This window comes from Bubalus bubalis, chromosome 9 (assembly GCF_019923935.1).
Source record: "Bubalus bubalis isolate 160015118507 breed Murrah chromosome 9, NDDB_SH_1, whole genome shotgun sequence".
In the NCBI taxonomy this organism is placed as follows: Eukaryota; Metazoa; Chordata; class Mammalia; order Artiodactyla; family Bovidae; genus Bubalus; species Bubalus bubalis.
The window spans coordinates 34,134,566-34,158,455 of record NC_059165.1 but is presented as its reverse complement, the minus strand read 5'-3'; the positions used below and the strand labels follow the sequence as shown (position 1 = coordinate 34,158,455).

Here is a 23,890-nt window from a genome sequence, read left to right as displayed (position 1 = left end):
ACACATGATAAATGTATAGCTAGTATTCCCTCTAGTCAATAAAAAAAGGAAAAGATGACATGAGAAATTAACAATTCTTCAGAATTTGTAATGATCATCTCTCAAATCTCCAGTATAATCTTCCAAATTAAACTGCTATATTTGCTGCTGCTGCTGCTAAGTTGCTTCAGTGGTGTCTGACTCTGTGCGACCCCATAGACGGCAGCCCACCAGGCTCCCCTGTCCCTGGGATTCTCCAGGCAAGAACACTGGAGTGGGTTGCCATTTCCTTCTCCAATGCATGAAAGGGAAAAGTGAAAGTGAAGTCGCTCAGTAGTGTCAGACTCTTCGCGACCCCATGGTCTGCAGCCTACCAGGCTCCTCCGTCCATGGGATTTCCCAGGCAAGAGTACTGGAGTGTGGTGCCATTGCCTTCTCCAGTACTATATTTAGCTAATACTTAATACTAGCTAATATTTAATCCATTTCTTCAATAATTGTAGAGATCACATTACTTAAGACAATGCTTAAATCATAATATGGATTGGGTCAGAAATATAAACCAATGAGAAATAAACATAAATATGAATTTATCATAATCAGAATTTTAATCAGTAACTAACTTTCAGAACAAGTTAATTCATTCCTGGGGGACTTCTATTTCTGGTCAAAACAGATAAACAGATTTATCTTCTTGCCAAAAAGAACCAAAAACAAAGCCAAAAAGTTCAGGATTGAAAACATATGAAATGATGGTTTTTCACAACACAAAGTCAGGCAGTAAGGAACAGTGGTCACTGAAAGATACCACTTAGATGGTGTTGATCTCATGAGAAAGGCCAAAGAGAAGTGTTGTAATACAGAGAACTACAGAGATCTGCAGAGCAGCCCCTGTGGTTAGTAAGTAATGATCAACACATATTTTCAAGGAAATTACTGAAGCAAAAAAAGAACAATCTGAAATAATTAGTAGAAAGAATGTATGGAACACACCCAAGGCTGGGAATACTGCCTATTCTTACCAGCCAGAATAAAGAAACTCATCAAGACATTGGCTAGACTATCAAAAGGATCTTGCCTCAATAGTGGTGAAAGAGGAGAAGGGAACGGCAAGAGGATAGGATGGTTAGATGGCATCACCAACTCGATGGACGTGAGTTTTAGCAAACTCCTGTAGATAGTGAGGGACGGGGAAGCCTGAAGTGCTGCAGTCCATGGGGTTGCAAAGGGTCAGATACGAGTTAGCAGCTGAACAACAACAATATTAAAGACTCCTCTGGTCTTGCCAATGATTCCTAAAGGCAAGTCCCCCAAAATGAAAATGTTTCTGAGTAACTTAATTATGTTCCAGCAAAGCTCAAAACTTTGTAAAGAAATACAAAAGTATATTGTCAAAAAAAAATCATGGTATCTGGCATCTGGTCAAAAATAACCAAGTATATGGAAGGAAAGGAGGTACCATAATGAGAAACAGCAATAAAGTGAATTTAACCCAGAACTAATGCAGATGTTATAATTATCAGGCAAAGATATTGAAATAGTGGTTACAATTGCTTTCCATACACTCAAACAGTAAGACATAAAAAATATAAAAAAGACCCAAATCAAATTTCTAGAGATGAAAACTAAAATATATGAGTTGAAAAAAATGCATAGGATGATTATAGTTGATTAAACATTGCAGAAGAGAAGACTGCTATCAGGCCAGGCTGTGCTATGCTTAGTTGTTCAGTCGAGTCTGACTCTTTGTGACCCCATGGACTTCAGCCCACCAGGCTCTTCTATCCAAGGGGATTCTCCAGGCAAGAATACTGGAGCGGGTTGCCATGCCTTCCTCCAGGGGGTTGTCCCAACCAAGGGATCAAATCCAAGTCTCCTGCATTGCCGGGGGATTCTTTACTGACTGAACCACCAGGGAAACCCTCAGGCCAGGCAGAGATGTGAATTCTCCAAATCAGAACACCTTACTGGGTCACTTTGAACATCTCTTGGGGGAACTATGGTGAATTTTTATTAAGCAGTCAATGTGGGACTGTAAACCACATTATCCAATGTCTGTGCCAAGGAGAGAACCTAGAACATGGCCACAGACTATCTTTTATACTCTGGCATCAATATTTGATAGAAAACATTTATATTCTGTGATCAGGTACCACAAGGTTTGAATTTTCCAATCAGAACTCACTTTTCTACCAGGAAAGAACATAGAACCCGGACTCATTAACTTGGTGGGGCAAGACTGAGTATCTAGCCCAGTCTCTGGTATCTGAATAAGAGGACCTTGGGGGTCTATGTCCCTGCCAATGCTCTGATAAAGCCTTTTTCCATGTTCCATCTCAGGAGAGTGAGAAAGAATGCTGCAAACTAACCCAGTTCAACAGCAGTTTAGCAAGGTGCCCAAATATGTCTCCATTATGACCAGGTGGACCAATTCTTATGCTTTTCAAGCAAGTGGATTCAGATCCTAGTGATGGATCCACAATCTACCTAAATCAGGAATTGGTGGACTTGGTTCCAGGAACCTCTCTCACTTGCATAAAGCACTTCAAAATCCTGCCTTTGGTGATTCAGTTTGAACCGATTTGGAGGCATTATTTTCAGCACTGTGTGTTCCCTCTACAGCTGTAACATGTTCTTCTCTTGATTTTTTAACTTTATATTTTGTTCAAATCAGGTCATAAACAAAGTCCATACATTGCAAGCAACTGGTGTATAAAAATTTCAATTACCTCTATATTTTCCTCTTTTTTTAATAATTCAGTGCTTTTTAGTATGTTTACAACTATCACTCTATCACTTTTAGAATATTTTCATCACTTGAAAAAATAAACCCTATATATATTTAGTAGGCAGTCCTTATTTGCTCTCAATTATACCATCCCTAACCAACTAGAAATGTGCTTTCTGTCTTTATAGACTTGTCTGATTTTGAAATTTCATAGAAGTGAAATTAAACAATATGTGGTCTTTTGTAATTGGTTACTTTCACTAGCACACTATTTTCAAAGTTAATCCTTGGCCCAGTAATAATTAGTACTTTAATCTTATTATGGTTAAATAGTATTTCACTTTATGGGTATACCACATTTTGTTTACTCATTTAGCAGTTAATGAACATTTGGACTCTTTCTACACTTTAACTGTAATGAATAGTATTGCTAAAAATATTAACATAGAAATTGCATGTGGACATTTGTTTTCATTTTTATTGGGGATATACATGATACTGGAATACCCAGACCATATGGTAAATCTATATTTAGCCTTTTGAGTACCTGCCAAACTGTGTTCCAAAGTGGTAGCACCATTTTATATTCTTACCAGAAGTATTTGAGGATTCTAATTTCTCCACAATCTTTCCATTGTTTGTTATATATTTTAAAAAAAATAGAGCCATCCAAGTGGGTGTGTAGTGGTATCTCATTGTGGTTTTGATTTGTATTTTCCTGATGGTTAAAGATATAAGCATCTGAATGCAGAGTTCCAAAGAATAGCAAGAAGAGAGAAAAAAGCCTTCCTCAGCAATCAATGCAAAGAAATAGAGGAAAACAACAGAATGGGACAGACTAGAGATCTCTTCAAGAAAATTAGAGATACCAAGGGAACATTTCATGCAAAGATGGGCTTGATAAAGGACAGAAATGGTTTGGATCTAACAGAAGCAGAAGATATTAAGAAGAAGTGGCAAGAATACACAGAAGAACTGTACAAAAAAGATCTTCATGACCAAGATAATCACGATGGTATGATCACTCACCTAGAGCCAGACATCCTGGAATGTGAAGTCAAGTGGGTCTTAGGAAGCGTCACTACAAACAAGGCTATTGGAGGTGATGGAATTCCAGTTGAGCTATTTCAAATCCTGAAAGATGATAGTATAAAAGTTCTGCAGTCCATATGCCAGCAAATTTGGAAAACTCAACAGTGACCACAGGACTGGAAAGGGTCAGTTTTCATTCCAATTCCAAAGAAAGGCAATGACAAAGAATGCTCAAACTACCGCACAATTGCACTCATCTCACACGCTAGTAAAGTAATGCTCAAAATTCTCCAAGCCAGGCTTCAGCAGTACGTGAACCGTGAACTTCCAGATGTTCAAGCTGGTTTTAGAAAAGGCAGAGGAACCAGAGATCAAATTTGCCAACATCCACTGGATCATCAAAAAAGCAAGAGGTTTCCAGAAAAACATCTATTTCTGCTTTATTGACTATGCCAAAGCCTTTGTGTGGATCACAATAAACTGTGGAAAATTCTGAAAGAGATGGGAATACCAGACCACCTGACCTGCCTCTTAAGAAACCTATATGCAGGGTCAGGAAGCAACAGTTAGAACTGGACATGGAACAACAGACTGGTTCCAAATAGGAAAAGGAGTACGTCAAGGCTGTATATTGTCACTCTGATTATTTAACTTATATGCAGAGTACATCACGAGAAACGCTGGGCTGGAAGAAACACAAGCTGGAATCAAGATTGCTGGGAGAAATATCAATAACCTCAAATATGCAGATGACACCACCCTTATGGTAGAAAGTGAAGAGGAACTAAAAAACCTCTTGATGAAAGTGAAAGAGGAGAGTGAAAAAGTTGGCTTAAAGCTCAACATTCAGAAAACTAAGGTCATGGCATCTGGTCCCATCACTTCATGGAAAATAGATGGGGAAACAGTGGAAACAGTGTCAGATTTTATTTTTTTGGGCTCCAAAATCACTGCAGTTGGTGATTGCAGCCATGAAATTAAAAGATGCTTACTCCTTGGAAGAAAAGTTATGACCAACCTAGATAGCATATTGAAAAGCAAAGACACTACTTTGCCAAAAAATGTCCATCTAGTCAAGGCTATGGTTTTTCCTGTGGTCATGTATGGATGTGAGAGTTGGAATGTGAAGAAACCTGAGCGCCGATGAATTGATGCTTTTGAACTGTGGTGTTGGAGAAGACTCTTGAGAGTCCCTTGGACTGCAAGGAGATCCAACCAGTCCATTCTAAAGGAGATCAGCCCTGGGTGTTCTTTGGAAGGAATGATGCTAAAGCTGGAACTCCAGTACTTTGGCCTCCTCATGTGAAGAGTTGACTCATTGGAAAAGACTCTGATGCTGGGAGGGATTGGGGGCAGGAGGAAAAGGGGACAACAGAGGATGAGATGGCTGGATGGCATCACCGACTTTATGGACGTGAGTTTGAGTGAACTCCGGGAGATGGTAATGGACAGGGAGGCTCAGAGTGCTGCGATTCATGGGATCACAAAGAGTCAGAGAGGACTGAACGACTGAACTGAACTGAACTGATGGTTAATGATGATGATCCTGTTTCATGTGCTTATTGGCCTTCTTGTGTCTTCTTTTAAAAAGGATGTCTATATAAATCTTAGCATATTAATTAGCTATTTGTCTTATTACTGAGTTGTACATGTCCTTAATATATTCTAGTTACAAAGTCTTTTGTTGGACATATGATTTGCAAATTTATTCCATTCTGTAGGTTATCTTTTAACTTTGATAAAATCCTATGAAGTATATAAGTTTTACATTGGATGCCATTCAGTTTATCTTTTTTTTTCCTATCACTTATGCTTTTTATGTCATATCCAAGAAGACTTTGCCTAGCAAAAGATCACAAAGATTTTCTCTGATATTTTCTTTTAAGAGTTTTACATTTTTTGTTCTCATATTTAGGTATGTGATCCACTTTGAATTAATTTTTGTGTATGATGTTACTTTTGTTGATTCAAAGTATCCGATCTCACCATTAAATTGGCTATGGGAATACAGTTTTCTGTTTATGCAGTGTTACTATGAATCTTGGAATAACCCATATTTATTTGTATGTTGAAACACAGAAGTGTTTCCTGTTCACTTGGCATCCTGGAAAGGTATAACTTTTACCTGTTTCCATTCCTTGTTACCCCTATTGAAATCCCTTTGTTTCTGCCTAAAATTCCTACAGATCCTTCTTTTACTAAGTCCAGAAAAAAATGGTGCATTCTACCCAGGAACTCTACTTTCTCCTATCATCTATTGATAATAATTGCAGACATACCTGAAATGTACTCCACAGATCATGCCCTTTGGATTTCACATCCTTTATATAGTTCACTAGGGATAGGTAATCAACACAGGCAGCTCTTGAACTTCATAGCCTTAGGTCGCCACTAATAATGAAAATTCCTTTCCTGTAAAACGTGTTGTCAAGATTGTTTTCCAACTTTTGCACTTTTTCACTTTTCCACCTGTTTTTTTAAAAAAAATAACCACTAACTTTGCCCCTGTGGATAGTCATGGTTAGAGGGAAAGGTGAGAACAATGATTTTAAAATCACTTTCTGTAGTCACAATTCATTGAAGATTAGACTCTATAACATCCTTCTAGAAATTGCAATGTTTTCTGTAATTAATCTTGTAACAGATTTTATACCATTCCATTAAACAGTTTTGCTAATATCAACTCTAGAGCAATAGATGCAATTAAAAGTATAATCTAAACTATAGCCAGCATAATTACTACACATATAAGATATCATGATAAACTGAATACTTGAGGTTTATGGTGCTTAATAGTCCTATGAACATAAAGTAGTATGGCCCCAGACAACACATAAAATGGTAAGGTCTTTGCCTATTAAAATGCAAAAAGGAAAATTTTAATCTCAAATGACATAGCTGGAGGTGAGGGGGTAGGCAGGAAAGATATGCAATAGCAAGTCAAAACAAAATCAGAACAGTTCAAAAATAGATGGATTCCTACTTTATATGCATGGTTTTTCAGTGGCTTGAAAGAGAAATGAAGAAATCATAGTAATAAAAAAAAGAATGCCATAATTTCTTTGTAATATTAAATCAGCACTTCAAAGATAAAAGAATTGGTTGCATAATATTTAAGTGATCATTTTAAAAATAAGAACAAGGAAAAAAAGGAAAATATAATTTGTTTTCCCACTGGATGATATTACTTCAAATTCATAAAACCACTTATTTCATGAAAGTAATTTGAAGATAAAAATTCAAACTACTAAATTCTTAATGAATAGAAATAAAATTGGGAAAATTAATATGCTTTAAAACTTAATTTTTCATTTTTTGAAAGTAATGCTATAATAAAAGAAAATTCAAGCATTAATTTACTTTATAGATAACCTTTCGAATAAAGGCTGTAATACTGATATATACTGTAGAGCACTCATTGCAAAAGTATATAGGGGTGAAGAGTTTGATTCTGAACATTGAAACAACACTTATTGCTGTTTATGTTGCAAGGAAGAATCATCTGTAAAATAAACTATCATCATATAGTATATAGTATTACATATACCAAAAAGCATATTAACTTTTCAGTTTTTATGTTAAATAAAAGTCAGTAACCATTCTATCAGTTCAGTTAAGTTCAGTCGCTCAATCATGTCCACTCTTTGTGACCCCATGGATTGCAGCATGCCAGGCCTCCCTGTCCATCATCAAATATCAGAGCTTACTCAAACTTATGTCCATTGAGTCAATGATGCCATCCAGCCATTTCATCTTCTGTCATTATCCTCCCTTCTCCTCCCGCCTTCAATCTTTCCCAGCATCCGTGTCTTTTCAAATGAGTCAGTTCTTCACATTAGGTGGCCAAGTATTGGAGTTTCAGCTTCAGCATCAGTCCTTCCAATGAACATCCAGGACTGATTTTCTTTAGGATGGACTGGTTGGATCTCCTTGCTGTCCAAGAGACTCTCAAGAGTCTTCTGCAACACCACAGTTCAAAAGCATTAATTCTTTCGCACTAAGGTTTCTTAATAGTCCAACTCTCACATCCCTTCATGACTGCTGGAAAAACCGTAGCTTTGACTAAATGGAAATTTGTTGGCAAAGTAATGTCTCTGCTTTTTAATATGCTGTCTTAGTTGGTGATAACTTTTCTTCCAAGGAGCAAGTGTCTTTTAATTTCAAAGATATAGTCACCATCTGCAGTGATCTTGGAGCCCCCCAAAATAAAGTCTCTCACTGTTTCCACTGTTTCCTCATCTATTTGCCATGAAGTGATGGGACCAGACACCATGATTTTAGTTTTCTGGATGTTGAGTTTTAAGCTATCTTTTTTCACTCTCCTCTTTCACTTTCATCCAGAGGCTCTTTAGTTCTTCTTCACTTTCTGCTATAAGGTTGGTGTCATCTGCATATCTCGGAGAAGCAATGGCACCCCACTCCATTACTCTTGCCTGGGAAATCCCATGGACGGAGGAGCCTGGTAGGGTGCAGTTATGGGGTCGCGAAGAGTCGGACACGACTTCACTTTCACTTTTCACTTTCATGCTTTGGAGAAGGAAATGGCAGCCCACTCCAGTGTTCTTGCCTGGAGAATCCCAGGGACAGAGGAGCCTGGTGGTCTTCCATCTCTGGGGTCGCACAGAGTCAGACACGACTGATGCGACTTAGCAGCAGCAGCAGCAGCAGCATATCTGAGGTTATTGATATTTCTCCTGGCAAGCTTGATTCCAGCTTGTGCTTCTTCCAGCCCAGAGTTTTTCATGATGTACACTGCATATAAGTTAAATAAGCAGGGTGACAATATACAGTTTTGACATACTCCTTTTCCTATTTGGAACCAGTCTGTTGTTCCTTGTCCAGTTCTAACTGTTGCTTCCTGACCTGCATACAGGTTTCTTAAGAGGCAGGTCAGGTGGTCTGGTATTCCCTTCTCTTTAACCATTCTATAGAGAACAATTAAATGCTGTTCTCCTTGACAAATTTACAGTGAAATATCTCTAAAAGGATTATTTGTTATTGTTCAATTGCTAAGCCATGTCCAGCTCTTTGCAACACCATGGACTGTAGCATTCAGGCTTCCCTGCCCTTCACTATCTTCTGATGTTTGTTCAAATTTATGTCTATTGAGTCAACGATGCCATCAAATCAAATATTATTAGAAGATTAAAAATTAACAATGACGTATGAAATTTAATGGCTAGTATTCCAAAAGCTTCTTCCAATTCATGGCAAAATAGTCTTCTTAATAATGTTTCTACTGTTATATAGCAAGCTTGCATTTTTCATACAGTGCTTTCTCACAAGACTGCTATTCCCTTCAAAGTGATATATAGATTCGTGTTTAATGATAAGTTGTTTTAGAAATAGTCATGTTCTATAGATTGAGTTTTGATTTGTACATAAAATCTATACATAAATAAACACATGTCCTAAGAATTCAATTTCATATTTGTAAAAGTGAAAAAAAAAACCTTTATTTTCTGACACATTTAAGTTGAAATACTACTTATCAGGATATATTATTTCCTTTATTCTAAAAGAAGGAAAGTGAAAAACAGCAATAACAAAACCCATTGCCTAGCAAAATGAAACACATACTTCCTCATTCTCAGCCCTCATATTCCTCCCCATGTAGTCTATGGTAAAGTTTTGAAAAGCTTTTCATAAAACATTTAAAGGAATTGCTTAAATCATAGGTGCCTCTATTTTTTATCCCTAAGGAATATCAGCATCCTTTTACAGTAAGAGACAAGATAATGAAACAGTGCTGCAAGAAAGGGTATATTTTGATTGATCTGAACAGGTGGCAGGAAGATTCAGTACTATTCACTTTACCTTTCATTTGGCTTGAAAGCAGTTATTCCCACTGTGTGGTATTAGCATCACCTGGGAGCTTTTTAAAATGCACATTCTTCAGTACTACCACAAGTTTACTGAGTCAGAAACACTCAGGATGGGACCTAGCAGTCTGTGTTTTAACATGTCCTCCAGGTGATTCTGATGCTGGCTTAGCAGTGGAGAACCACTGCTTTAAAGCAGTGATGAGGAGAGTTGCTGCTGCTGCTGCTGCTGCTGCTGCTAAGTTGCTTTAGTCGTGTCTGACTCTGCGAACCTATAGATGACAGCCCACCAGACTCCCCCGTCCCTGGGATTCTCCAGGCAAGAACACTGGAGTGGGTTGCCATTTCCTTCTCCAATGCAGGAAAGTGAAAAGTGAAGGTGAAGTTGCTCAGTCGTGTCCGACTCTTAGCGACCCCATCGACTGCAGGGTATCAGGCTCCTCCGGCCATGGGATTTTCCAGGCAAGAGTACTGGAGTGGGGTGCCATTGCCTTCTCTGGATGAGGAGAGTAGAACACAGCTAAACTTTTGTGCTGTAAATCCTACTTCAGAATCATAAACTCCAATGTGATAACTTGGCTGGGAATCACTTGCTCTGGAACTTCTTAGGAGTATGAGACTGGGTCAGATCCTTCTCTCACTTATTTATAACATGGGGGAAGTGCCATATATGTATAGTTATTTCAGATATAAAAATAATATGGTAAAATAATACTATGGTAAAAGACTGAGTACAGTGTCACTCAGCCTCAGGCTACTACTAATGGTTACTATTTTAAAATCAATAATTTATATTTTTAAAATTTTTATGGAAGTGTAGTTGCTTTAAATGTGTTAGTTTCTACTGTTCAGCAGAGTGAATCAGCTATGTGTGTATTAGTAGCCAGTCATGTCTGACTCTCTGCAACTCCATGGATTGTAGCTCGCCAGGCTCCTCTGTCCATGGGATTTTCCAGGCAAGAATACTGGAGTGGGTTGCCATTCCCTTCTCCAGGGGATCTTCCCAACCCAGGGATCAAACCTGGGTCTCCTGCATTGCAGGCAGATTATTTACAGTCTGAGCCACCAGGGAATCAGCTTTATGTATACATATATCTCCTCTTTTTTTGGATTTCCTTAGCATTTAGTTCACCACAGAGCATTATGTAGAGTTCCCTGTGCTAAACAGTAGCTTCTCATTTGTTATCTATTTTATGCATAGTATCAATCGTATATATGTGTCAACCCCAATCTCCCAATTCACCCCATCTCTTCCTTCCCTCCTTGGTATCCATATGTTTTCAATAATATTATTAAACAGGAAAATGAATAGGTTCTATGATTAGGAAAAGTTAGTAAACTTTTCCTGAAGTTCGAATCACATTTTCTAATTTTAGTTCTCCTTTACACACCAGTGTTCAGATATTAGTGAAGGAAATTCTGTTCAGTACACAAAAGTAGAAGATGGCTGCTTTGCACTCAGGTAAACCAAGAGGGCCCACAAGTGACTGATTTATTTAATGGATGAACCTCTTCATGTTAATTCTAACTTAGAGGCCTTAGCACAAACTCTTGAAACAAGTATTTTTAAAAATATCTTTGAAACAATTAAAATATTAACAAGACCTATACATAAAATGGCCTTAGGCCAAAAGAATGAAAAAGAGTCATGTGGTTTAGTATCTCTGAGAAAGAGACTAAAAAACAAAACAATATATCAGTAAAGGGGAGAAAAATGTTTGCATCATTTAAGTATCGAGAAGAAAAACATTAAAGTTCTAGTTATTCATTTATTTGTTAAGGATATTTATGTTTTAAGGAGATCATAACACCAAGAATGCACTTTATATTAATTTTCCTTTGCCTCCATTGTCTCTGTTTATTTAAGATTTGTATGTAGTCTCTTAGATAATCTATTATCTTGACTTTGCTGAAACACATCCCTTTTTCCTCTTGAATTTCTTTAAGTCACACTGTGAGCTGTTAAAGTCTCTAACTCCCTGAGCAGGGTGTGTTAACGTGGAGCTGGAGTTTTCCAAAGGAGCTGCCATAATCTGTTGACTCAATGATCCGTTAATGACACCTGAATGCTCACAGCAGAGCCCACCCCCACCTGCTGCTGCTCATGGCTGGCCCGGTGAGGATGCAGGTGCATGGTGAGCACCCAAATCAACCATTAAGGTCACTTTTATTAGTGGCTTCTGCTTACAAAACAGAGCTCTAGGGGAGCGTGATTCAGTCTAGGCAAAAACCTGGCAGCTCAGAAGAGTCTCACTGTTGGGGACCAGTGACATCTTGTTATAATAAGAAAAGCTAGAAGAGTAATATTATTCTGTTTTCAACTTCATAGACTCTTATTACGGCCTATTATGGGGATTACTAAAAACAATGGTTTCCCACCTTAAATCTTCAGTTCTCCCCTCTAGCAGTAAGGAATTTTAAAGAAAATAGGCATTCCATCTCTTCCAGGTGAACTAAGATTAATTCCTTTGGAAATGACACATTTAGTTTGCTAAGAAAAAAAAAAAAAGTCCACTGAGTGTGTATAACTCTAAAAAGCTTAATACACTGGCAATACAAATGTTAGTGAATAAAAACATCTGTAAGCACAACTTAAGAAATATACCTATCAGGGCTCTAGCTGGAAAAAAAAAAAAAAAAGAAGAAGAAAAGTACCCCTATAGGAGCCCAGCTCTGTGTGGGACATTTTGCCTTCATGTTTTCATTTTATTCCAGACAACCTTTTAAGATTTTAAAATGTGAACAGGGCTTTCTATTGTTTGACACCTACAGACTTCTTTTAAGCTTGTGTCTTCAACCTGTGTGTTCTTTTTAGTTAATGGAGTAATGATAGCCCACATTGAGCCATTTTTAATTCGACCTAGAAGCTTAGTTGTCTAATAGTTCTTAGAGCATACTTGAAACAATTGGAAAAATACATCAGTATTTAAAAAAAAAATCCCTTGTCACATGAGTAATAGTATCCATTCTACTTTAATTGACATTAGAAAATAGTACTTGAGTAAAGCAAATCATCAAAAAAAACCATCAAAAAAAAGTTGTAACATATTTAGGGAAGAAAAAGAAAACTTGAACAATTCCTTTTTCAGAACAGCTCAGTTTTATGAAGTTTGGGGAAAAAAAAACACAATGTTTAAAGAATCTGCATTTTGAATTTGACATTAATAGATCATTGAACTGTTACTTTTGGCCAATATTGTTGAAGAGATTGACTATTGATCAGTTATTAATATTTACATTCATGGAAGAATTCCTAGGTGAGTTAGAGAATTTTTTTTTCCTGCATGTTTTATATAATGTTTCACTGTATGTGGGTTTGGTTTCCAAGTTCTGTCATTTTCACTAATGGCACACTTATTGAAGCATGCATTTCAGCCTTCCTTATCTCCTACTTTGGACAACCTTATGCCTGGGATGAGCTGATAACTTCTTATTCTTTTCAATTTACACCATACTTCCAGATGAAATTATTTGAAACAAAATTGTAACTATGTCACTTACTTGCTCAAGAAAAATCTTTCCTAGTTTCTTGATGCAGTAAAAATAATACAAAAACTCAATAGCCTATGATTTACAGCCTTCCATATTCCAGTATTGATGTGACTATGAACATCAATTCAAATTCTGCTCTTTATGCTGTTTCAACCAAATTGCACTCAGGCAGAAATATCCTTGAACTATCTTCACTTAACCTCCCTCCACTTAAGTAGTTTACCTTATTCAACCATGTTGTCCACATTTCTCTCTAAAAGACATACCTAATACTCATACTGGGCTCCTCATACACAGGTAGTAGACTAGAAGCTTTTTGCACTTCCCTTTTTATCAATCAATTGAGCAATATCATTGCAAAGAGAAAGTTGTACCTAAACAAATTTTTATCTGTGGCTGTTATGAATACAAAACTTAAGTACATAAAAGTCAGCTGATAAGTGTAAGTTGTAAATAAATTATTTTCCTTGAAAAGTAAGTTACAAACTTTGTAAATGATAAATTTCTCTCTCCAAACATATTTCTGTCAAATCACTTATGATAAGATAGTTGTAAAATATTGGGATAAAATCATAGAAAACTGGAAAGATTCTGCATTTATATTTCTAATCAAATATATTTGGACTCACTTGTGACATTTTATAGGAATTAAAATTCTAAGGTCCCACATCTCGGGTATAGTTCATGCAGGGAAGGTGACATATTTACATACAATAGTGGATTAATGCTGACAGTTCTTTGAGAAAGAAATTATGGATCTTGTAGACATCATATATGTAGTGAAGAAACAGACAAATCTAAATATGACACAGACAAGATTGCACCAGATCCAAAATCTAAAGACAAACTGTTCCTTCTTTTTTATTATGAACATTTTAAAACACTTGTGATATGTATGCTAATTTTTATTGTGGTAGAATTGACTAGTAGAAAAGTGCACTTATTTTAAACTTGATGAATTTTTCATAAACTATATACATACCAGTAATCAGAGCATTACTAGCACCCCACCAAGTCCTCTTATGCTCCCTTTCAGCTACTGCCCCCTCACTCGACAAGAATAATCACTTCCTTTAACATCATACATTAGTTTTGACTCTTTTGTAATATACATAATCTGTATATATTATTCTGTGTTCAGCTTCCTTCTCGTAATGTTATTTTGATGGAATATTTGCTTCATATAACTATAGATCATCCAGTGTCATTGCATCAAGCTATTATTTTATTCAGAGTAGATACTGAGTGAATTTAGTGAAGAAAAAAAGGATTTTCCTTCATTTTTCTATATATATCCATTTTGTATTTTATCACTTGATCCCCTCTACCTGACTGCTTTTGCTCTTTTTTAAACCTCTATTTAATATCAAAGTGTAATTCTTATAAAATTATATGCATGACCTTAATCAAAGTACAAAATAAGCATATGCTAAAAATTTATCTAACATATTAATAAAGGAACCAACAAGATGCTGAAGCTAATTTGAAGAGCACTGAGGAACAACTTAGGTATTGGGAGTAAAGGGAAAATATTGGAATGATTGCTAGTTCAGTTCAGTCGCTCAGTCATGTCCAACTCTTTGTACCACGCTAGGCTTCCCTGTCCATCAGCAACTCCTGAAGCTTGCTCAAACTCATGTCTATTGAGGTGAGATACAAAGTTAGTAACTTTCCTACAAGTCTCCAAGTCAACATGCAAATTTAGAGTCTGGTCCCTAAATAATAGTTGATAATATGTTGAACAAAGCTGTATCCTCTTAGAAAATTCAAAAAAAGAAAAGTTGTTGGGTGGGTCTATTCAACAATTTCCTGGGATAACACTGATGGAACATAAAAAGTCATTTTGCCTTATTTCCTATCCATCCATCAAAGTCAATTTCTATCCCACCTCCACTTTGAAGTCTTTATGGTCACCCAGCTGGAAGTCATGTTTCTAGCCAAGGAGCACTGGTAATAACATGGAAAGTGCTCAATATGAACTTGGTGAATTAATAATTGTTTACTGCCACTCTATGGGCATATCACTCCTTGAGCAGAAATGGCTAATTAAGAACATAATTAAATTTTAAATAATGGCTAGAGAAATTGTACTGTAGAAGAGAGATAAATTAGAATACATCACAGTGCTGTTAGCAGGTTTGTTTTCTTAAAACGAGTAAATATGTTGTGGGAAATAATTGATTTATAAAGTACTCTGCTTTTGCAATTTTCTCTTTTCTGTTTCATCCTTTTGCTCTTTCTTTTGACTCTGCACATTGAAACATTCTTTTTGTAATTCTCCCCTCATCCAGTCATGTTAGGTAAAACTACAAGAACCATCTATCTCAAGTTCCATTTTAGCTATTTCTCTTCCCTATCAGAGCTGAAAAATGCTATCTTAAGTCATGCTAAATCATAGGCTTTTATGGTCACCAGTTACTTCTCTGGCTCCGTGACCCTCATGCTATTTTTCTTACTGACCGTTGTCAAGTGCTTGCTACATATCTCATTGGACTCACTGGACTTTCTTGTTCTCTTCCCTTTAGTGTTTACAAAAACATTTTCTTCTGAAAAGCTTTGCCGAACATTAACTTTTTCTCTTTATTTTTTCTAGATTACCCTCAATAAATCATATTTTTAGGGGAAATCTATGTAATGCGTCAATAAATGGAATTTAATCAAACTTTTTTCCTTGTTTTTTCAACTTCTCATGAGTAACTAAAAAAGTTCTGTTTTTACAGAGATGGTTTTGAATTGAATTATGTACACTGTTGCTCAGACCTACTTTTCTTATTTTTTATACCTGCAACTGGAGTCAATAATAAAAGATAAGAGGTGGGAGGATACAGTGGTAAAAATTACCTTTTTCTCCTGGTACTCTCATCTGATATGTGATGACTAATCGGAAACAGATCATTCAAATTCCTTTTTTAATGAAAATCCAGAAAAGAGGAGTGTTTTTTTTTTTTTTTTTTTTTTTAAGATAACAGCAGAAACTAACAAAGAACTGTACCTTCATGTCTGAGTTCTTCTAACTGTTGCTAGCAGCCTGGCAGTGTGTGTCTACAATGCTTGGTTCCTACATTTTTTCAACTTATCAACTGTCACAGATACATCACCATGAGAAGGAAACAAGTAGCTTTTTTTCTCTGGCTCACTGGGCATACCATGAAGGTGGTCAGAGCCCTGGTCCTCTCCTCTCCCCACCCCTTCTCCTGGAGTCTTCATCCCGTGGCCTACATCTGTGCACTTTAGCTGCATATGGCTATTTCAATTAAAATTAAATTTAAAATTCAGTTTATTAATCAAACGAGGCACATCTCAATTGCTCACTAGCCACATTTGGCTACCATACTGAATAGTGCAAGTGTAGAACTTTTCCATCATTACAGAAAGTTCTATTCAGCAGTGCTGACCCAAAGCATGTGTTATCTGTCCAATGCAAATATGTATACTAGTGACCTGAGTTACATTTTCAGATAATGTGCTTTTTTTTTTTTTTTTTAACAGAATTTTCCCCTGCATTCACTAGGGATTGATACTGTTGAATGGGTTTATAAATGAGTTAGAAGAGACAGAGCCCAGTGAAATCTTCAAGTGTGCAGATGAAACTAAGCTCTTCTGGGAGTGAAAATGCCAAATTGAAAAACTATGCCTGAGGGCTTTATTGAGGGGGCAGACATGCATCAGATGAGTCTCTCTCTGAGCAAATATAATTTGATAAAGTTAGGTAGAAATAATTCTATCCTTGCAGAGTAGTGGATTCTGCTTTTCTGATTAACAAGTGTTAGAATAATGTTGGTTTCATTATATATTGTTCTCTAAAATGACCAAGTTTTGTTGAGGTTCCAAACAGTAAAAATGACTTTGGGCAAAAAGTAATGAAGAGAGTATTTCCTACATGCATGCAATATCCAACACTAGGTATCCGTGAAACAAAAACTGGATAGATGTGATATTTTAACTTGTTTTAATAAATTAGTCATACTTTTCCCCAGAAGATATGGAAGAAAAGACAATCCATGTTGAGAGATAAGCATAAGCAAAAACACAGTAACAATAACAGAATGGAGTGTATTGTTTGAGAGACAAATAGTTCTTTGTTGTTGAAGCAAAAGTGCATGATATAAGGATTTAATTTTCGAAATGAATATCAAGCATTATGCAAAATAATCTAAAAGATAAGAATTGTTAAAAGGAATAATTTAAACAATAAATACATAAATCTAATGAGTATTTTAGAAAGACCACTCTAGCAGTGATATAGACCAGCAGTTCTCAAAATGGATAATTTTTGCCTCAGGGGACAACTGACAATGTCTGGAGACAATTCGGTTGTTACTGTGGACTTCCCTGGTGGCTCAGATGGTAAGGAATCTGCCTGAAATGCAGGAGACCGGGTACAATCCTGGGTCAGGAAGATCCCCGGATTAAGGAATACTCCAGTGTTCTTGCCTGGAGAATACCATGGACAGAGGAGCCTGGTGGGCTACAGGCTCCATGGGGTTGCAAAGAGTCAGATACAACAGAGCGATTAATATTTTCACTTTTCACGGATTGACAGGTGGGTATTGGCATCTAGTGTGTAGGGAGGAGGAGTGCTTCTAAGTAATTTATAATGAATGGTACAGCCCCACCACAAAGAAATATCATCCCAAATGTTGATACTACCAAGGTTGAGAAACCCTGATGTAGATGATGAATTGAAGAGATAATTGACACAATAAAATTGTTTGAGATGCTGATACAATAGTGCATTTGAGAACTGATAAGAGGAAAGGAAGTTATACTAATCTGTTTATTATTCTTAAGTTGGGAAAGGCAAAGTATTGATAGGACTACATAGTTAATTGAATGTTCTAAATAAAATGAAAAGGAACCAGTTGCTTCTTTTATGTTTTGTGTAACTTGTAGGAATTATTTACTCACAAGTTTAAACTAAAAACAAAATCCAAGAAAGATGTATGATACATTGTAAGTAAAATTAATGGAAAAAGACCCTTACTGACACATCTTTCTTTTTTTTTAATTGTAAAGAAAAATGGGGAAATCTTATAAGTTTCTAGAAAGATTATAAAATTAACTAAAAGTGTCAAAGGAGTTCAGCATTAGAATTCTACTTTATAACACTAAATTTTATTAGCATTTGAGAGGAAAATGATGTACCAAAATTTCATGCTGAGGCAAGGTGTCTTTCATGGACAAAGGCAGTAGAAATACTTTCAAATTTTACAAGGCTTGAAATGCCTGTGAACAACATACTCACTGGAAAATTATACAGAGTGAAGTAAGTCAGAGAGAAAAACACCAATACAGTATATTAATACTATATATGGAATTTAGAAAGATGGTAACAATGACCCTATATGTGAGACAGCAAAAGAGACACAGATATAAAGAATAAATTTTAGACTCTGGGAGAAGGTGAGGGTGGGATGATTTGAGAAAATAGCATTAATATGTGTATATTACCATATGTGAAATAGATCATTAGTCCAAGTTTGATGCATGAAACAGGGCACTCAAAGCCGGTGCACTGGGACAACCCTGAGGGATGGGGTGGGGAACACATGTACACCCATGGCTGGCTCATGTCAATGTATGGCAAAACCCACTACAATTTTGTAAGTAATTAGCCTCCAATTAAATAAGTTAATTTTAAAAGAGAAATATAAGCAGATGGAAAAATAAATGTAGTAAATTGTAAAACTTTAAGAACTTAATATACAAGGGATTTGTGACTCTTTTGCTATCTGGTAAACTCATGAATTAGACTGGATTTTTAAATTTTAGCTGCGTAAATCCAGTACAAAGTTTGATCCTGATGTTCTTCCTTCATCTGTATGTCTCTGATTCCTTTTACTATTTAGGGACCAACACATGCTGCACTTTATGTAGGATCTCTTTTTTTGGTTTGATCACTTGAAATGATAATGGTTCCCATTCTGCTGGAGCACTTTCTACAAAAGCTAAGAAATTGACTAATAGGGTCATTGTCTGCTATAATGGCCTTGCAAAGCTTTATTGTATGCTGTTTCTATACTTTTGTCCCTACGAATGAGGAGGTCCATAAAGAACATGGTAACGATTATTAAAAAAAAAAAATTATTGAATAGTCTTGAGTCCCTAAATTTTATTTAATAATGAAATTTGAATAAAACAAATTATCTTTCTTTAAATTCTCCTTTTTCTTGTCTGGAAGCAGAAAATTTTTATTCTTGTGAAAGACTCAAGAAGTTTTGTGAAAATAATGATAATGAATGAAAATGTTTAAATATGTGGAAGAGACAGAGGGGTGTTTAAAATGTATGTGAAAACACCATGATATTCACTATATATTTTTAAAACCTAAATTTTATTTTAGTGATTTGAAACACTTCATGAATTTTGGCAGAAAATTTAACATATATATTCTGGAATTTTTAGTTATTTTATGTATGATAACTACTAATTTTAAGTACACAAGAAATTCATATACTAAATTGGAAAGTAAATAAGGCTACATATCAATAAATAAAATGACAGAAACCACTCTAGGTTTCTAAAAAAGTTAACTAAAAATATTAAAACTATAGTAAGTATTCTGAAAGTGAAAATATTAGTCATTCAGTCATGTCCAACTTTTTGTGACCCTGTGGACTGTAGCCCTCCAGGCTCTTCTATCCATGGGATTCTCCAGGTAAGAATACTGGAGTAGGTTGCCATTTCTTTCTCCAAGGGATTTTCCCAACCCAAGGATCAAACCTGAGTCTCCAGCATTGCAGGCAGACTCTTTACTGTCTGAGCTACCAGGGAAGTCCAAATGTTCTGAGGACACTTTATTAGTGCTTTTTTGTTTATTTTGATATCCAAGAGAAATGTTTAGAATATTTGCTTTCAGTTTTGCCAGGTTAAACTTACCCCAGCTATGCACTGACAAAGTCACTAGTATATCCTACTTCGAAGCAGACCAAGAACTTAAAAAAACAAAAAAACAAAAAAACTGTAGTGAAGTACAATATATACACTTTTTTGTACAGTTCATTGAGTTTTCACCTGTGCAATATCCCTGTCACAGGAACCCAGGTAAAGAAAGAAATCACCCCTAGTACCCAAAGTAGGCTTCCCTTGTAGCCTACTGGTACAGAATGGTAAAGAATCTGCTCATCTGGTAAAGAATCTGCCTGCAATGTGGGAGACCTGGGTTTGATCCCTGGGTTGGGAAGATCCTCTGGAGAAGGGAAAGGCTACCCACTCCATTATTCTGACCTGGAGAATTCCATGGGCTGTATATTCCATGCGATCGCAAAGAGTCAGACGTGACTGAGCGCCTTTCACTTTCACCCAAGTAGACCCTCTGCTGCTTCCCCCAAAGGTAATTATCCTCACATCTGACAGCAGAGAATACTTATGCTTGTTTTTATTTTATGTGAGGGATAATACAGTATGTACACTTTGATGTATGACTTCTGCAGCTCAGCATTTTATGATTCATTCATATCGCTGCACATAGAGCAGTTGTAGAGTCAATACCATTGCTATATAGTACCCCTTATGTGAATACGTCTCAACTTATCTCAATACTATTAATGAAGATTTGAATACCCAGGTTTCAGCTGTTACAAATAGTAAGCCATGAACATTCTATTAAACATATTTTGGTTAACATTTATATACATTTATAATGAACATAAACCTGGAAATGGAAAATTCCTGAGTCACACAGTAGAAGCTGGCAAAATAGGTATGTGAATAGGTTGTGCCAAGTTTACATTTACAACATGTGCTTGAGAATTTCTGTTGTTCTACATCCTCAACAGCACTTGATATATATATTTTTTCCTTTTATTTCTGTATTTGCTGAATGGCTATGCTAGTGATTATTAACTGGTATTTCATTATGGTTATATTTTGTATTTCCCTGATGGCTTTTCATATTTATTGGTCATTTGTATACCCTCAAAATGGAGTGAAGTCGCTCAGTTGTGTCTGACTCTTTGTGACCCCATGGACTGTAGCCTACCAGGCTCCTCCATCCCTGGGATTCTCCAGGCAAGAATACCGGAGTGGGCTGCCATTTCCTTCTCCAGGGGATCTTCCCAACCCAGGGTTCGAACCCAGGTCTCCCGTACTGCAGGCAGATGCTTTACCCTCTAAGCCATCAGGGAAGGCCCAAAGAGGTTTTTAATGCAGTAAAACATTTGCAAAAGTGATAGATGGGCAGAAAAGGAGAAGAGTGGGGGTTACGTCAAAGCAGGGAACTGTCCCTGCCTCAGCACAGCTAAGCCACAGCACTGCTTCTGAAATGGGTTTGCTTCCACCTTTGTTGCTGGTACCTGAAAATGCGGGGGCCTACAGTTCCCTAGTAGTTGTCTTTCTGCTACTTGGAGAATTGAAAACAGAATGACTTTTGACTCGCTTCTGCCTTCTAAATTCCTACCAGTGCTTCCTATTTATAGGGCCAATGAGGAAACTGGGCAGGAGAATCTAGAAATCTCATTTCAGGCTTTCAGTACACCACCCTTCCTCCCAGTGAAGAGAAAAGCTTGGATGGTCAAGAAACAACCTGCATACTTTTGATGTTTTCATGTATGTGAACACTTTTCAACGGGCTCTGGAGAAATAAATAGTAAAGTGCATGCTGTCACACTTTTAATAACTTTTTAGTGAATAAAGAAAAATACACATGGAACATCAGTGAATAATACAGGAAATTTGAAAGCTGAATTATGACAATAGACTATGAATCTTAAATGATATGTCTGAGAACAGGAAGGAGGAAATTACAGCTAAAGTAGTTGGGCATGCAGTGGGGTTGAGCTTTATCTCAATGGGTAAATAATGCTTGAAAAGGTGAAGGCAAAAAGAAAAATCATTCTGGACAGCAGGAACGATATGAGTGAAATAAAGAACACAGGGCTGAGCCGTGGTATCTTTCCAAAATATTAAAATTCTATTTTACCTTGACTTGAAGTACACTTTGGAAGAATATAGCAGAATCAATAAGCTAAAAATTTATAACAAGATTGCTGTCAGCTTGGAGATCTGGAAACCACATTGCAGAAGGAATAAGAGAGCTAGGATGTTTAGCTCAGAGGGGAGAAACCTAAAAGGAATGCCGGTGAAGTGTTCTGTATAAGAAAGAATAAACATTTTTGGTTGTTTGAAAAGGAAGCACTTCAATCGATGCACTAAAGTTAGGAGCATTTAGCGATAAGTTCAATGAAAAATAATTCTCAAAACAATTGCTATCAATTGCTAAATAATAATGGAATATACAGCCTCATGTATCAGTAGATATGATGTACCCAGTGCCTGAGTTATTCTGATGAAAGCTAAATTACCAAGTATACCACAAATAGGATTCCTGAAGTCAGAATACAGAAAATAATCACAGAGTCCCTTTCATCTAAAAACTAATTTGGGGGAGGTAGAGAGATACTTATCAAGAAACTTGAAAGTCAGTTAGTTCATACTTTAATAACTATAGTAATTTGTTTTCTTACATGTCTACTCTATGCCAGGTACTATCTAGGTAACTGGTGAATGAAATGGTTCAGTGTTCTCTAAAATAAAAGAGAAGAAACTCTAAACCTATAAGATGCTCCATGAAAAACAATGAGTTTGAGGTAAAATAATGTTGAAAAAATTCTGTATCTTTTTGTTGTTGTTGAGTCGCTAAGTCATGTCCGACTCGTTGCAACCCCATGGACTGTATTACACCAGGCTTCCCTATCCTTCACTATCTCCTGAAGTTTGCTGAAACTCATGTCTATTGAGTCAGTGATGCCATCCGATCATCTCATCCTCTATCTCCCCCTTATCCTCCTGCCTTCAATCTTTCCCAGCATCAGGGTCTTTTCTAATGAGTCGGTTCTTCGCATCAGGTGACCAAAGTATTGGAGCTTCAGCTTCAGCATCTGTCCTCCCAATGAATATTCAGGGTTGGTTTCTTTTAGGATTGACTAGTTTAATCTCCAGAGAAGGCAATGGCACCCCACTCCAGTACTCTTGCCTGGAAAATCCCATGGATGGAGGAGCCTGGAAGGCTGCAGTCCATGGGGTCGCTGAGGGTCGGACACAACTGAGTGACTTCACTTTCACTTTTCACTTTCATGCATTGGAGAAGGAAATGGCAACCCACTCCAGTGTTCTTGCCTGGAGAATCCCAGGGACGGGGGGCCTGGTGGGCTGCTGTCTATGGGGTCACACAGAGTCGGACACAACTGAAGTGACTTAGCAGCAGCAGCAGCAGTTTAATCTCCTGGCTATCCAAGGGACTCTTGAGAGTCTTCTCCAGCACAACAGTTTGAAAGCATCAGTTCTTTGGCACTCAACCTTCTTTATGGTCCAACTCTCACATCTGTACATGAGGAGATCATCATTAGCTCTACCAAAGCCTATAGCCTACCACAGAGACAGCAGACTCTAAGACTGGGCCACCTCAGGCCAAACTACAGGGAGGGAGCACAATCCTACCCATCAGCAGAAAATTGGATTAAAGATGTACTCAGCATGGCTCTACCCACCAGAGCCCTAGTTTCCCCCACAGCTGGCCCCTCCCATCGGGAAGCTTGCACAAGCCTCTTATCCTCATCCACCAGAGGGCAGACAGAAGAAGCAAGAACTTCAATCCCATGCCTCCAGAGTAAAAACTACAATCACAGAAAACTAATCAGAATGATCACATGGATCACAGCCTTGTGTAACTGGATAAAACTATGAGCCATGTCATGCAGGGCCACCCAAGAAGGATGGGTCACTGTGGAGAGTTCTGACAAAGCATGGTCCACTGGAGAAGGGAATGGCAAACTGCTTCAGTATTCTTGCCTTGAGAACCCTGTGAGCAATATGAGAAGGCAAAAGGATATGATGCTGA

The 23,890-nt window shown here is 37.0% G+C and overlaps 1 long non-coding RNA gene across 1 annotated transcript in view; it reads left to right on the top strand.

Moving 5' to 3' along the window:
- Window positions 1-9,940: 9,940 nt before the first annotated feature.
- The window catches only part of LOC123335010, a 208,036-nt gene continuing 194,086 nt past the window's right edge, over window positions 9,941-23,890 (top strand). Inside the window, exon 1 of the long non-coding RNA XR_006553223.2 lies at window positions 9,941-10,184. This is a non-coding gene — a long non-coding RNA (uncharacterized LOC123335010). The remainder of the gene's footprint in view (window positions 10,185-23,890) is intronic.